The following is a 15090-nucleotide window of genomic DNA, read 5'->3' as shown; positions in this document are numbered from 1 at the left end:
ATTACAGAATATTGCCAAGAAATATGGGCTTAGTACACAGGCATAACTACTCAGGGCAGGGCAGGGAAAGCTACTTGCAGAAAGCTTAATCAGACTCATGTTCAGCTTTCAGGCAATTCTAAATGGTTAGCACAGGCCACAGTAAGGAAGATATGGGCTAGCAAGCAAAGTGCAAGTCTAGGTCCCCCAGAGGTTTTACATTTAGTTTACCAACCCACAGAGCAATCTCTCCAAGTATATTGTTACTACTATTGCCTGAATCCCCTGGACCATAGCACATACGTGCATGTCCACTTGTCATGTAATTGCACGTTTAGTATCTAAAGTTATGGATAAGTTTTTTTACAATGAAGTGGTAAAACAATGGAAGAGGTTGCCCAGAGAGGTGGTAGATGCCTCATACCTGGAAACAATCAAGGTGAGGCTAGATGGGGCTCTGAGCAACCTGATCTAGTTGAAGATGTCCCTGCTCATCACAGGGAGGTTGGACCAGATGACCTTTGAAGGTTTCTTCCAACCCAAACTATTATATGATTTTATGATTCTTGAGATAAAGCATGAAAGATAAATTTCAAAAGAAAATCAAGAGATCAGACATCTCTGTGATTTCTTAAACATTTCTCCTCCCTCTCCCCTATATTTAAAGCTTTATTTAATAAATTCATTCATGTATCTGCAGGATTGTGCCTCTAGTTATGTTTGTATCACTCTTAGGATATCACTTGTACTCACTGATATCCCACCTTTGGTAACAATGTTTAATTATAAGCACTACCCTGGGCACCCTATGGTATTCTGTTATCCTTGTCTATTTTATGTCTCCCTTTAGTGTGTATAAAAGCAGTGACACTTGATTTGCCCTTTGATCCTTTTAGTTTTACTTTGCTTTAATCAAAGGCTGACAAAGCAATCTGGCACAACTGCAAGAGAGTAGATGTCCAGGAGAAACACAAGTCTACAGTGTGCCCTCTGTATTGAGCAGTATCAAAATAATTTGAAGAAAAAGGATAATAGATAGAGCCTTTTTCATGTAAAATGGGGGCATCCATTATGTTTCTCTAAGCACTAAAAGGTAATATGGATACCGATAGCAACCAGATAGTCCCTTTCTGCTCCAAGTAGTCACTTAGAAAAAGTAAAACTGTCTCATATAAGTATGTGGAGATTACTAAAATGGTAGACAACAGTGCAAGGATAGAACTAAAATAAAATTATTTTAAAATACACCCTCTATGCAAGATGTCAAGTCCTAGTCAGATTATAAAAGGGATTAAATAACTTCAAAGGAAAATTAATACATAAAGTTGATTGTTAATATCAGAACCTGGTCTGCCTGAGCACAAATGTTAGAGGTTCTTTAGATCTCAAAAATGTTAATTTCTTTTTGCCTGCTACCAACACAAATTGTCTTGCTGGATAAAAGACAAATGCCCACCAGGTAATTTGTCAGCTTATACCTAGCTAAAATCTCTGTCTTTCTTTACCAGATGATAGAAAATATAAGGAAGGTAGATGCTAATGTGATAAACTGTCATCATTTTACTGGAGATATTCAGTAATTCTCTTGTGACTATTTATAGTCATACTGGAATTTAGGAAGATTTACCAACCTGCTGATATTTTCTGCTCTGTGGAAATAAAAAAGTCCCCCTTACATGTCTCAAGTATTTTGTAAAGCAGTGAATAAAAATGCGGTAAGAACTGAATGTTCAGAATTTTTACAGCACCTTTTTATCCCACCAATTATTTGTATTTTTATATTTTAATCTCAGTCATATTATGTTGCAGTAGGTTTGTGCTTGCTCAACACAATCCTGAAGTAAATTGCAGTTAGTCTTTTTTTTCGCCAGACTTCATCCGTTTTGAATCATCTATAGAAAATAACTGCCCCATGAAAACTGTGTGGTTTTTAATTAAGTTTATTTTAGGAGCCCCAAATTATGAACACAGTGTAATGCTAAGGAAATCTAAACATCAAATTGTGCAAATAAAAGTTACATTGTTTTAGTGGTGGGTTTGGTTTGAAAATAAAATAGGACCAAAATGCCCAACTCTCTTTGTCTTGAAGGAAAGATCTTACCCAGAACTAACATAATTACAATTAAGTTAAAAAACTGACACTTTCCACAGTTTTTTAATTACACTGGAGTTAACTGAGAGTTAGTTTTCTTATACCAGATTTTCCCCAACCTCTATAACATTTTTGAGAACATCTTGACTTCAGAGGGAGTAAAACCACTGTCATTACAGGGTTTCTAGTGCTGCTTTCTAGAATCTCCTGATAGATTTTTGTTGGTTTTTAGTATCACCCAGATAGATCTTTTTAATTGTGAGTATTTGTACTGACAGTTGTGTTCATCAGCTGGAATGGGATAATGAAAATTCCTGGCCAGATCTCTAGGATCAAGAGTGATAATAAGTTATATTAGTTGTAGACCTGCAGTACAGCACGAAGCAACATGTTTGGTGTCAACAGAGCATTGGCAGGCTGCAGGAATCACTAGATCCTTTCAGGGCTCTGAGGAGAACTGGTCTACACTGGCCCCAGTCAAGTCTGTCTTGCTCCCTGTTTCTTTCTCACCCCTGGTTCCTTGCTTACAGCCCCTTTCTTTCTTGGTTGCTTATCCACATCCTCATTGCATACAAACTGTCTTCTCAAACTTGTCTCAGGCTTCCTTTAGATTTCTAGGCTCTGGTCCTCCACCTTCTCCTCTTCCCCAGTCCTCATCCAAGCCATTTCTCTTATGTGTTGTTGCCCCTGTCCGTGCATCTTTTTCTATTACTTAGCCTTGTTGGTACCTCACAGCAACCTCCCTTTGAAGCCTCATGAACAGTCCTTGCCTCCCTAGACATCTTGACGTCTAGTTCATGTCTAATGTCTTCCCACAGGAAAAAAGGGATGGGATCTCACAGCCCAGGCACCTTTCTTTTTTAGTGTAGGAAACTACCTCCTAAACCAGGTCAAACTCCAGACAAAAATTAAATATTGGGTGTTCCAGGCCTCCTTTGACTTCCAGACCAAACTTAACCAGATTCAGTTTACACACTTTTCTTTATGTCAATATTGTCCACATCCCATGTTAACTGATTTACTTACAGACAGCAAGCATGTCCTCTTTTTTCAATTTTTACTAAATTAAATAAACTGTGTTTTTCTAACCTTCTCCCTCCAGGTGAAGTTTTCCAGTAGCCATTCATTTTAATCTTCTTGCTCTGCACCTGAAAATCTGGATTCATCTTCATTAAACATAGCCATCCAGAATAAAACAAAATATTGCAAACAGGATCTTACACATTAGCTCTATTACTTTCCTTTCTGAGATGCTACATTTTAAGCTTTCACATGTATTTTTGAGGCTATATATGTCAGACTGATGTCCTATATATTCCCATAACAGACTCATACTCCTGGTTTCTTTATCCTCATCAGTTTCTAAGAGTGGACAAAGCACAAATTTACTGATGAAATTTGTATTATTCATCCCTAACCCCAGTTCCAGCTACTGTACTGAACCCTATTTGTGCCACTCAAGCTGTCAGTGATATTCTGAAGTGTTCCCTGAATGATGTCCTAACTCTTCTTGAATATTGTCAGTGTCTCACAACTGCTTGTTATCTGTAAATTTAGCACACTGCCACTTTTGGTGTCAAGGTCATTAATAAAAATATTTAATGAGTTCTATCTCAAGACTGATTTTTGAGAGGTAATCACTCTACAGTCAGATACTCTTTCAGCACAATCTGGAGCTCCCTCTCTAGTTTTTTCCTTAATAGCCTTATAATTCTTCTATAAAGACTGCCCCTTCTACAGTTTAGCTAATAGTTTCCTATGTGACATCAGGCTGAAGACAAGACAAAGTAAATGCAGTATCTCTAATCTGTAAAATTAATTCCCTACTGAAGACAGGTGTGAAGTCAATATACTGTGAGGCATCTTCATGAGAATTAAGTTATATTTTATCCCATTTACACTTACATTTGCTGCTAGTTATTCTTACAAGAAACATGTATGCAATGACACACCATGCCTAGGAGGCCAAACACATGAATCTCTTTATAAAAATCATCCCCCTGCCACACACGTCTTAAAGACTTTTATCGTGTTTGTTTTTACTTTGTCATACAGCCCAACCCCATTAGATAACAGCTCTGTTCAAACTCCTTGCCATAAATCATAGAATCACTGAATCATTCTGATTGGAAGAGACCCTCGAGATCATAGAGTCCAACCATAACCTAACTCTAGCATTAAACCATGTCCCTAAAAACCTCATCTATATGTTTTTTAAACACCTCTAGGGATGGTGACTCCACCACTTCCCTGGGCAGCCTGTTTCAATGCCTGAGAACCCTTTCCATGAAGAAATGTTTCCTAATATCCAATCTGAACCTCCCCTGACACAACTTGAGGCCATTTCCCCTTGTCCTGTCACTTGCTGCTTGGGAGAAGAGACCAAGCCCCTCCACACTACAACCTCCTTTCAGGTAGTTGTAGACAGTGATAAGGTCTCTTCTCAGGCTCCTTTTCTCCCTCAGTTGTTCCTCATAAGTCTTGATCTCCAGACCCCTCACCAGCTCCGCTGCCCTTCTCTGAACTCTCTCCAGCACCTCAATGTCTTTCTTGTAGTGAGACGCCCAAAACTGAACACAGGATTCAAGGTGGGGCCTCACCAGCACCAAGTACAGTGGAAAGATCACCTCCCTAGTTCTGCTGGCCACACTATTCTTGATATGAGCCAGGATGCTGTTGGCCTTTTTGGTCACCTGGGCACACTGCTGTGGCTCATATTCAGCTAGCGGTCAATCAATGATCTTACAAACTCAGGTGTCAAATCTTTCTTCTGTAACATGCAGTGTTTCATTTGTCTCACCTCGCATAGGAGGAGAGAGCATGCCACTCCCAAGGCCAGAGAATTAAATTATTTAATTTCTCCTCAACCTGGGATTGTCAGTGCAAGCCTATGCATGCACCCAGATGGTCTTGTTCTCCTGCTACCCTTGCCTGTGGTAATTCCCTGCTGTGAACTGGCTCCAGGGCTTCAAAGAAGTTAGCTACACCCAGTCGATCACTAATTTTCTGTGCAAAGGAAGGGCTTTGCAGGGACGTTTTCAATGCACGTTGCAGTCAAACCAGATGCAATGTGACAGGGAAGAGCATGGCACATACGACTAGCTCTTAGACTGTCTCTGTAGCTGACACTTAACAGAAACCAGGTGAAACTGAGGACAAGACCATGGTTCTGAAAAGTGAGCGAAAGGCAACATGATACATATTCCAGCTGAAGCTGGGATTTAAGGACACACCAGTGCTACCATTTTAATTTGAGGTCAGAACACAAACTGGAGCCTCAATCTGCTGAGCACCCACACTGCTTACCTGCTGATTTTCAATCTAGGATGTGTCAGCTGGCTCTCAAACAAGGGAGCTGATGTGCAGGGCTGGGATATGCCCCAGGTCTGAGAGCTGCACTGACAAGGCCGTGCTCAGAATGACCCATCACCCAGGCTTCAAAAGGTGTCCCAGTAGGCTTGGTATCTCCTTCCGTACCATCCCACTCTTAGCATCTGACTACAAAGATGAGATCCCTTTTTTCAGAATAAGCTGAGCTCAACAAGAACGCTAGGGGACAGAAGTGTCTTAGGCTGTTTGGAACAGTATGGAGTAGACAAGGTTGGATAGGGCCCCAGGTAAGGTAGAATAGACAGCTTGCATGCCAGTTGCTCAGGCAACTGAAGAAACTCAAGCCCACCTTCTTGCACAGCTATCAGAGGGTTATCACACACCCTGGGACTCCTTTAAAACCATTGCTGCCACAAATAGTGTCAAAATAGTAGAGGAATCTTGGCCACTGTGAACAAGTACAGCAGGCTCTGGCTATAAATGGTTTGTTCAAAGTCAAGTAGGAAACCTGTCGGCACAAAAAGGAAGAAGGCTCAATTTTTCCAGATTTCACAGATAATTTCAACCATATTTGTTCACTCTTTAAAAGAAAAAATTAAAGCTTTAAAGTTGAAGATGGATGAACTATTCATAGCAAATAATGTAGCCATCAAACACAGACTTCTAGTCACTTGATATATTATCAATGGATAGCCTGATTTTTATGAATATGCTCATTAGTTGTAATTGTTTAACAACTGATTTATCTGAAAAAATTTCATCCCCTGAGTTGTCTCTGATCTACTTACTCTTCAGTTATTCACTAGATGTGGTACATGATTACTTTCTTCCCTCATAGAGTAAGTGAAATATTGTCAGTATCTGTGAACACTTGCAGCATGAATATTCATTTGTGAATGCACATGTTATATGACCTGTCATTAAAGGCATCCATTATCCAACTATGAAGAGTAGTTTGAGTATTTTAAAAAATAAATGTAATTTATTGTAGCATCTATTAATTAGAAAGGTTACTTTAAAAATACAGCTAAGTAATTACCCTTAAATGTTAATTTATCCCTTGCTACAAGTATTTTTTTCCTTTTAAATACTCATTTTAAGTGCTGCTATAAACATTGAATTTGACTTCTTAACTCTTGCACAGCTGAACACACTTTTTAGCATGGGTTATCTTCAGAGAATCAGCATGTCTACACCAAAACCAAAAGGTATGATAAGAATTTGCGTTCATATGTATACTATGTCTTCTTGAAAGGTTGTACACTGTAGGAGACTGAGAAAAGTGGTACCTAAAAGTTTAAGAGAGAAAAACAGAGACAGGGAGAAATTACAGCCATTCATAGGAAAAACTAAATTCCCTAGGAAATAGAAAAATTACATAAATAAAACAAGATTAAGTGCTGTGGAACAGTTAAAAAACTTCACAGCAAAGAAAAGCTTGTAACAGTAAATGACTAAAGAGAGGAGGACACTGAAGATGGAAAGAAAGTCTGCATGCAATTCAGGTATGTTAAAGGAAACTTCAGGTCTGTGTTAAAGAATGGCATTAATTAGTTTGTTTACACTGGAAAATGTTACACACTATTTTGGATTTTTTTTTTCTTTATCCAGAAATAGCACTCTAAGTGCTACTTCCGTGCTGTTTAAATCACCTCTCACATGTAAAATCAATATCTGCATATGTAGCATACCAAACGAGGTAGTGACAAATAATGGACCACAATATGATTTTTTAAGAGTGTTTCTGATGTTCTGCTAAAGAGTATGGTTTTAAATGCTTCAGTGTCTGGGGTACCCACAGTGAATTGACCTCATAAAAGCTATGCTAAAATTTTTAAAAAACAAAACTTCAAAACCCATAGAAAGAAATTCAGATCCCTGCTTGGTGCCACAGAGTTTCAGGGAATGGTTATAATAATTGCATAAAATGCTTTCACACAGATCAGTGGGAAGTTGAGAGTTCTCCTATGTAGTCACTATTGCTAATGAAAGTATAGAAATTTTTTATTACCCATGAGGAAAAGAAAAAGATTTTGTGATAAAAGGTAACATAAGTTAAAGATTTTTCATCTGTAAGACAGCGAATTTTAAAAGAATAGCAAAACATGGATGCAAAAGGCAAGCATTTCTTTGGAAGATGTTACCTGCTCACTTACTGCAGCAATTATTACATAGAGGTGGATCAGCAGGAGAAGTAGGAGGCCTTCTCAGATAAGCCTCCAAAGGAAGAAAGAAAAAAAGTTACACTCTAAGCCTACAAATAACAAATCAGAATGGGCCAAAAAGGAACTCATGGATCAGACACCGTCAGGGAATGAACCGCATAAAACTGTCTAGAAACTAAAACCTGGGACCTGTTGTGAAGGAATACAAGACCAAAGATGCTGACTCAGGTTGCTGTGTTGTAGGTTCTGTACAGCTTCCATCAGGAAGATGGAGATATTTGACAAAGTAGGTATTTAGAGCTTGGGCTTTGCAACCTTTAAGAATCCTACCAGAAGTCTCACTCTTGGTCTCTGCTTTAGCTCTAGGATTATGGAGATATCTTTTCCATGGGCTTCAACAGGAAAAGCTCATTATCTACCACTGGACAACTGCATTTGGTACCTGGAAGAAGAAAACCAGAAGAAAAGGTGACAGAAGAACAGTTTGAGCAACTAAGGAATCTGGTGTATTTAGAGTGCCTACATATGCAGGAGTAAATGGTGAAAGGTCTAAACAAGAATTTATCTTCATGAAGCTAAAGATAACACAGCCACAGCAAAGAAGGATAACATGTTTTAGTATGCAGAGTGAAAAATAAAGCATACACATAGCGTGGAAGCAAGTGCGCACCAGAACAGTAACCTGCTTTTGGACAGAGTTACAATGTTTGTGAAAAACAAAATCATTTTCCAAAAGGTTGTAAACAAGAATAAAATGGACTGTTAAGAACAGAAGTCTATATATTCTCTAGAAAGAAAAGGATTCAGCAGCAATCAAGATCATTGTAATAATAACATGACTAAGTATCTTCTACTGGAAGAATCAGGTCCAGCAGCTTGCATTGTGCCTTGAATATAAATGGAGCATGTGTTAATTTTAAATTAGACAGTAGACATTAGGTCCAGTTGCACATCAACATTACAACTAAAAATAGAAAAGAAAACCTAGTCATGTGGAACACAGTAGATCTAACATTTTATTTTGGAAAGCCAACTTCTAGCATGAATTTTGGCAGGTTGGTTATTAAGAGATGCAAAATCCTAAAAGATTACATAAATTGGCTCTGGTCTTCCTTTCCATGCTACGCTCTATGTAACTGAGCTTGATTTTGGGATGAATATCTTGAAAATTATGCTGTATATGAAGGTTAGGGTACCAAAGGTAAACCAAGGTATTTGAATGTCTCATTGTAAATTATTCTTGTCTGGTTCTTCTCTCCTAATATAGATGTTTTAAAGTTCCAAAATATAACTGAAACTATACTGTCTATGCCCTTCTTTTTATTGATATATTATTCATACAACGCAGATTGAAGACAAATTGCCTCAATAAATTGTGTTATTTCATGCAACAGTGGGTATAACATTGTTGTTCTCATTGTGTTGGCACCATTGGAAAGATATTTGATTGTCGTAATGTCATAGGGATTTTTTTCCAGTTTAGCACCACGCAGTTTATTACTTTTAGCTGATGCTTTGATTTTTGTTCCCCTGCCACCAGAAATCCCATTTAAAAATCATAATCATATGACTTCTTTATGGTGAATGAATACTACTTGTAAAAATCCCTAATAGAATTTAATTGAATTCATTGGAATTTTCAGCAGTTCATTCTGTGTTACAATAAAAATTGATACAAATTTCTCCCTCTTCAAACTAGTTTATTTGTATTTATTTATATTATATTTATTATTATATGAGACTTATGAATAGAAGATTTTCTTAGACTCTCACTTGAATTACTCTACCATCAGTTACTGGAATCTCACTGGCTTAAAAAAAAATTGAAGGCACAAAGCAGTTGCTGAATGTACAGAAGCCAGTAGGAAAACCCAAATACCAATATTTGCCCCCCAGGTTTAAAATAATCTCATCTAAAGCCTTATTGTTTTATTAATTGGTTTATTTTGTCCAAACTGGTGATGAAGTAGAAGTCTTGCATGAGAAAAAAATGGGAATTTTATGTATTTTGGCTAAATGTCTTCATAAATATTGTATCTCTAGCCAGAGCACTGGGTATCTATTAACTGACATTGTTATTCTATGTGGACAGAGGTGAATAAACAGGATGAAAAAGGAATATTTCAAGATTTGAGAATATTGAGGCAACTTGGCAAGCCGAAATGGATGGTGACACCCTCCCTCTAAAATAATTTCTTGTCTTTCTTGTGAGTTTCCAAATATATGACAAAAGAGAGTGGGAAAATGACAAATATAGATGGTGATAATTATAGAAAAAGCCTTCTGGCACGTCCAGAAATAGAACGCAAACTTCTGACTCATAGGTCTGCATCCTAGCCACCAAACCACACTGCATTTCTTAGAGTCTTATTTTTATTGAGTAAATGCATATTTCCTAAATATCAAGATTAAAATGTATTGTAAAATTGTCACCAAAATATAATTTCAAATGCCATTAAGAATCTACTGTGTTCATATACACTTTCAAACAATGCCCCACAAGAAAGGCCTCCGACTACAAGATGTTACATAATTTCATTACTAATGCTTAATATTTTAAAAATCATCAGTGTTAAGCTATCTGAGCTGGGCTATGAAAATCCCCCAAGTGTAAATAATTGGAATTTTGCAAGGATCCTTATTTTATTAGGAAACACAGAAATAGCAAATCGTAAAGGTGTTTCCATGAACAAAGACAGTATCATGCTATTGTGAATGGAATTAGTTTTAGCCTAATATTTTGTGAACACACAGGAAAGCTGTATGTGTCCCTGATCTTCATTATTAATTCTCTTTGATTTCTCTGCAGTTGGGAAGATATTTTTTAAACAGTTTGAAGGAGATTTTAATTAAATAAGCCTAAAGAGAAAACATTCTGTTTTCTAAGAAATAGATAGGCTTGGTGTCCTAAAATGTGCCCCATGTAGGTAATACTCAGTTCACTGAGTTCTGGAAGCTCATTAGGCATTTTTGCATACAAACATCACCCTGTTCCTTGCATCTATAAATTACATGGAGGGAATACAAGTTTAGAAAGCACAAGAGATACAGATCCAGAGCCCCACATGTATGCAGGCTTGTAGAAACAATATGCATATATACAATCATCCTTTGCAAGTTATGACTTTTTTGGGGGAGAAAAACAGCACAGCCTTACATTTTGAGAGCTTTTTATATATGGGAAAGTTGATGGTTTGAGGTTTGTGGAACATTGTTTTTCCTTCTGTGAGCACAAGCAACCAAGCAGCCTGAATAATCTACTTGACACAGAGGAAACTGATCTTCAGGAGAATAGCCTGACTACAACCAGGAACAGTAAATGGGCAACAAAAGGAGACAGGAAAAATCAGCTCCTACTTAATTCAAAATCAAAATGTTGAGAACAACATCAATCAAAATACCAGAAGAAATTAAGACTCTTTATATGTCAATGTATGGGCATATTAAGCACAACGTATGGGAATAATAGGCAAGAGATATGCAGACTGCTTGCTTATAGGCACATATTTCAGTTGTTCACTGAAAGTAGGTGGAAGGGGATATATTAATCAAATGTTTAAAAACTTTATATATTAGAAGGAATGAAACAGCAAAAGCAATGGAAGAAGAGTGTTCTTCCTCATCCATTACTCCCAAGTCACTGACAGCCTGGGACCAAAAGGTCTTGAATCGTCATGCACCACCATTCCAACAGAAAAATCACAATATCAATAGAGTGGGCATTCCTTCTGCTAAAGCTCAGTGCAGGGTAAGTTACAGAAGTACTCTTTAAAAACATGCATGGGGAGAAATCGATTATCATTGGGGCCTTTATTTCCTATTGCCAGCTATTTCAGCAAAAACTATGCTACCCCTGGAACTTGTAAAACTATAGATGAATATTTCCTGACCTGTTAGTGTGTTTGACCTGGAGGCATTGTGTATCACAGAAGGTGCTTGATTATCAGGCTAGCAGTGTGTAATTCAATGGAAGTGATGGAGACTGATTTACATTTATGATGTGGAAGCAGAATCAAATGTACAACTGTGTAACCAGTATGTTCTAGACTTGTTGCTTTAATAGGCCCAACTTTAAAATCTTGAAAATAATTATGAATAAAATCAGTCAAGAAAATCTAAAATATAAGCATCCGAGAGATGGCTGGAACTGCTTTGCATTATATTAAAAAACACAGTCCAAAAAAACTGGAAAAACATCCACACTGCCTAAAAAGCAACCTAGTAAGGGAAAAGAGCAGGTACAAAATTATATATGTATAGATATGTGTTTTAAAAATGGAACAGAGGAAATATATCCATAACTACTTCAAGTGTTCTGACTGTGGTTCATTATTTTAAAATGTATATAAACATGGGGTAAGCTCTCAACATAGTGCTCATAATAAGATTTTGATGAGAAAACTGTTCATTCCTCTGTTTAATATTTATGAAATAAGCATTTCCTTAGTGAAAGTAAGCCTTTAAGTGAAGCAGTGTGGTACTATGACCAGAATGAAATGAATATAAATAATATAAGTTAGAAACTAAGAGTTATAGAAATGTATCAAAGGAGAAAAAAGAAACATGATGAAAACCCTCCAGTCAGCAGAGAAAAAAACAATGCAAATGAGACTTTTAAGTAAACTAGGAACAAAAGAAATCCTGAGAACCATGTCAGTGCATTGGTTTTTAAAAAGAATTCTGCTTTCCTCTCTCTGGGCTCAACTCAGAATTCTACTGCAACGAGGAGTCAGTCTCAGTGCAGGGAGCAGTGGTAGACTTCTCCTGCTTGATGCAGGAAAGGTGAAGTGGTCTGTCAGATATGTGCTTTTCCAGCAGTGGGATGATGCAGTCTAGCCCTGTGGTGATGAGGATGCTGTGACAGTTCCCACGCTACCAATACCTTGGTCATTGTTGCTTAACTGCTTCCTTAAGTGAGGTGTTTGAAAAGAAGCACATCGAGGTAACTTGTATTTTAGACAGGAGCTGATATTTGTTGTCTCGAGCTTCCTAGTGGGAGCTAGGTCTCAACCTTTTGCTTGTTTGTTTTCTCTGAAGACTTCCTGGCAGGTGGTGCGTAGAGGACCTCCCTAAGATCTTTCATTCCCATCTCACCTATAGCATGTCAAACAGACTGCTGAAGAAGTGCTGCCCTGTTAACCTTCCAGCAAAATGATGGAGAGCCAGAAACCTGGAAGTTCAAAGAGTACTGACCTGCAGACTGCTAAGTGCCTGGCTCCTTCGCAATCCAAACTCCCATGTGAATTTGGGGAAACAAGACAGGAAAACTACTAAGGAGCTAAAAACACCAAGGGCTGGAGGGTTTTCAGTTATGGGTCAAAGAACTGCATGAATTGCCCCAGAATCATGATTCTTGGCCTTTGTGTTTCCAAGAAGATTTCTTGATCTGTCAGGGCTTGATTCCATACTCAAAAGTGAATGCATCACAAATCCTGTGCAAACTGTCTACACAGGTCCTGACATCAGCTAGAGGAAAAGACAAGCTAGAAGACTGTTATTTCAATGGAGATGACCTAAGCTCAAGTTTCTGCTGAGGAGAAGGGAAAACAATATTCCAGCACGGGGCACAAAGGAGTTGTAGGTAGAAGAAAACAGCACATCATCAGGAGTGTGTTATTGCAATTGGGAAAAAAACAATGGGAATGCCTCTATGACCTAGACACTGATTTGCCCAGGCTGAGGCTTGGAGGTCAACTGTTGGATCATCAGTATGGCAGCTCTGCTTATGCAGGAATAGCAAGGTGTTTATAGCAGTAGAAAAGAGAAGTCCAAGAGATTTCTGTAGGATCTGTAATCAGAGGAAGACACTGCATGGAATTCCAGGAGGAAGACTTGGGAGCAAGTTTCAGAGCCACCAGTCTTCATCATCACCTTGTACAAGCAACATACTCTTCTGATCTACCCTCAGTCCCACAATACCAAGGTCTAGAGATCTTGTTTCCATTTTGCTGGACAATACACATGCATAAAGGGTAGAAAAATTTCTTTGCCAAGAATAGTTTGGTAGACAAAAGAAAAATTGTTTTTAAACAATTATCAAACAGAAAATGATTTTTTAATGTCCTTTCTGGTCCACAAAGAGCACAGAACTGTTTAAAATGATTTGCATATAAGCTGGCTGCTCCTTCTAATTTTCTTTGGTGCCATCTCAGAGTTTTAGTTCCTCTGTCCAGTGTCCATCTACATGCATCCATAGGCAACCTTTCACGTGATTTGGGAATGCTCAGCCCTTTTTCAAGTCAAGTCATTCCTTTTCTTAGGACTTTTTCCGACCACACAGCATTGATTGTCACACTGCTGTGAGTACCATGCCAGTCGTAAGTTTCCAGCTCAGTTCCTCACAACGTGCCTGAGCTAAAAGCCACAGTACAGTCTTCCAAAAATGGCACCATCCCAGATTTACTTTGTGGCATACTTAATTCTCTTAATTCTTTCAAAGCCCAGGGCATTTCAGCAATGTTGGACTGAAAGATCAATGCAGTTTTGCACTTCATTGAAGGTCATGTCTGAAGGTCTTCTATATTAAGCAGTCATAGGCTTGTGTTTCCAAAAGTGACTAGTGATAGTGGAGGTTTCAGATTTATGAGTGCTTAATCAAAAAGGCTGTAAAGAATTTGTTTTCTCTGAAACTACTGGGGATCTGTCTTAGAAATCAACTCTTACAGAAAGAAGAAAATGATAGAAAAAAGAAAAAGAAAAAAGAAAAAGGAAAAAAGAAAAAGGAAAGAAGAAAAAGGAAAAAAGAGAAAAGAAAAAAGAGAAAAGAAAAAAGAAAAAAGAGAAAAGAAAAAAATAAAAAAGAAGAAGAAAAAAGAGGCAAATAAAAAGAGGAATGGGGAATGGACACTTTGAGGCACTATCTCATTGTTTTCCATACAGTATTTTTTTCACTCTTTTTTAAAAATAAATTGATTTTTGGTGAGTGAATCAAATATCTCCCTTTCTCTGTCTCTCTTGGAATATGCTGATTGAACAGTTACTTTTAACACAGGTATTTTAAACTACTTACTTTAAATTGTGATTTGCATACTGCTAAGTATTCAAATGTACTTGTAATTATGTTGGTTGGGAGTGACAAACACCAGAAGACCATCTATCAAGCTAATTTATCTCCCTATCTGTATCAGTATCAATCCACTAACTGTTCTTCTTTTAGAGTATCAGTGATAACGTGGTATTTACAGTGTTATATATTTGCCAGATGCAGGTTAATTAAGGAAGGGGAGATGTAAATGTGTTTTTGGCAGGTTTCTTCATTCAGCTGTCTTGAGAAATACTCGAAAGTAATTTCCATTAACTGCTGTGCTATTTACTGGTGAGGATGGAAATGGTCATTAGTGACTCCCTGTTGCTGAATGCAGCCCTCCACTTGTTCGTCATAATTCTTGGGGAAGGTTTTCTTTAAAATAGGAAAAGAATGCTAACGGAACCTTATGGATCATTGTTCCAAAGCTGCTGCCTTCTCACAAATGCCAGCATAGACTGACATTTGTTTTTAAGCTTAGAATGCAAGTTTTAACAGCT

Source organism: Nesoenas mayeri (assembly GCF_963082525.1).
Source record: "Nesoenas mayeri genome assembly, chromosome: 2".
Classification (NCBI taxonomy): Eukaryota; Metazoa; Chordata; class Aves; order Columbiformes; family Columbidae; genus Nesoenas; species Nesoenas mayeri.
Note: the sequence above shows the minus strand (reverse complement) of the source record.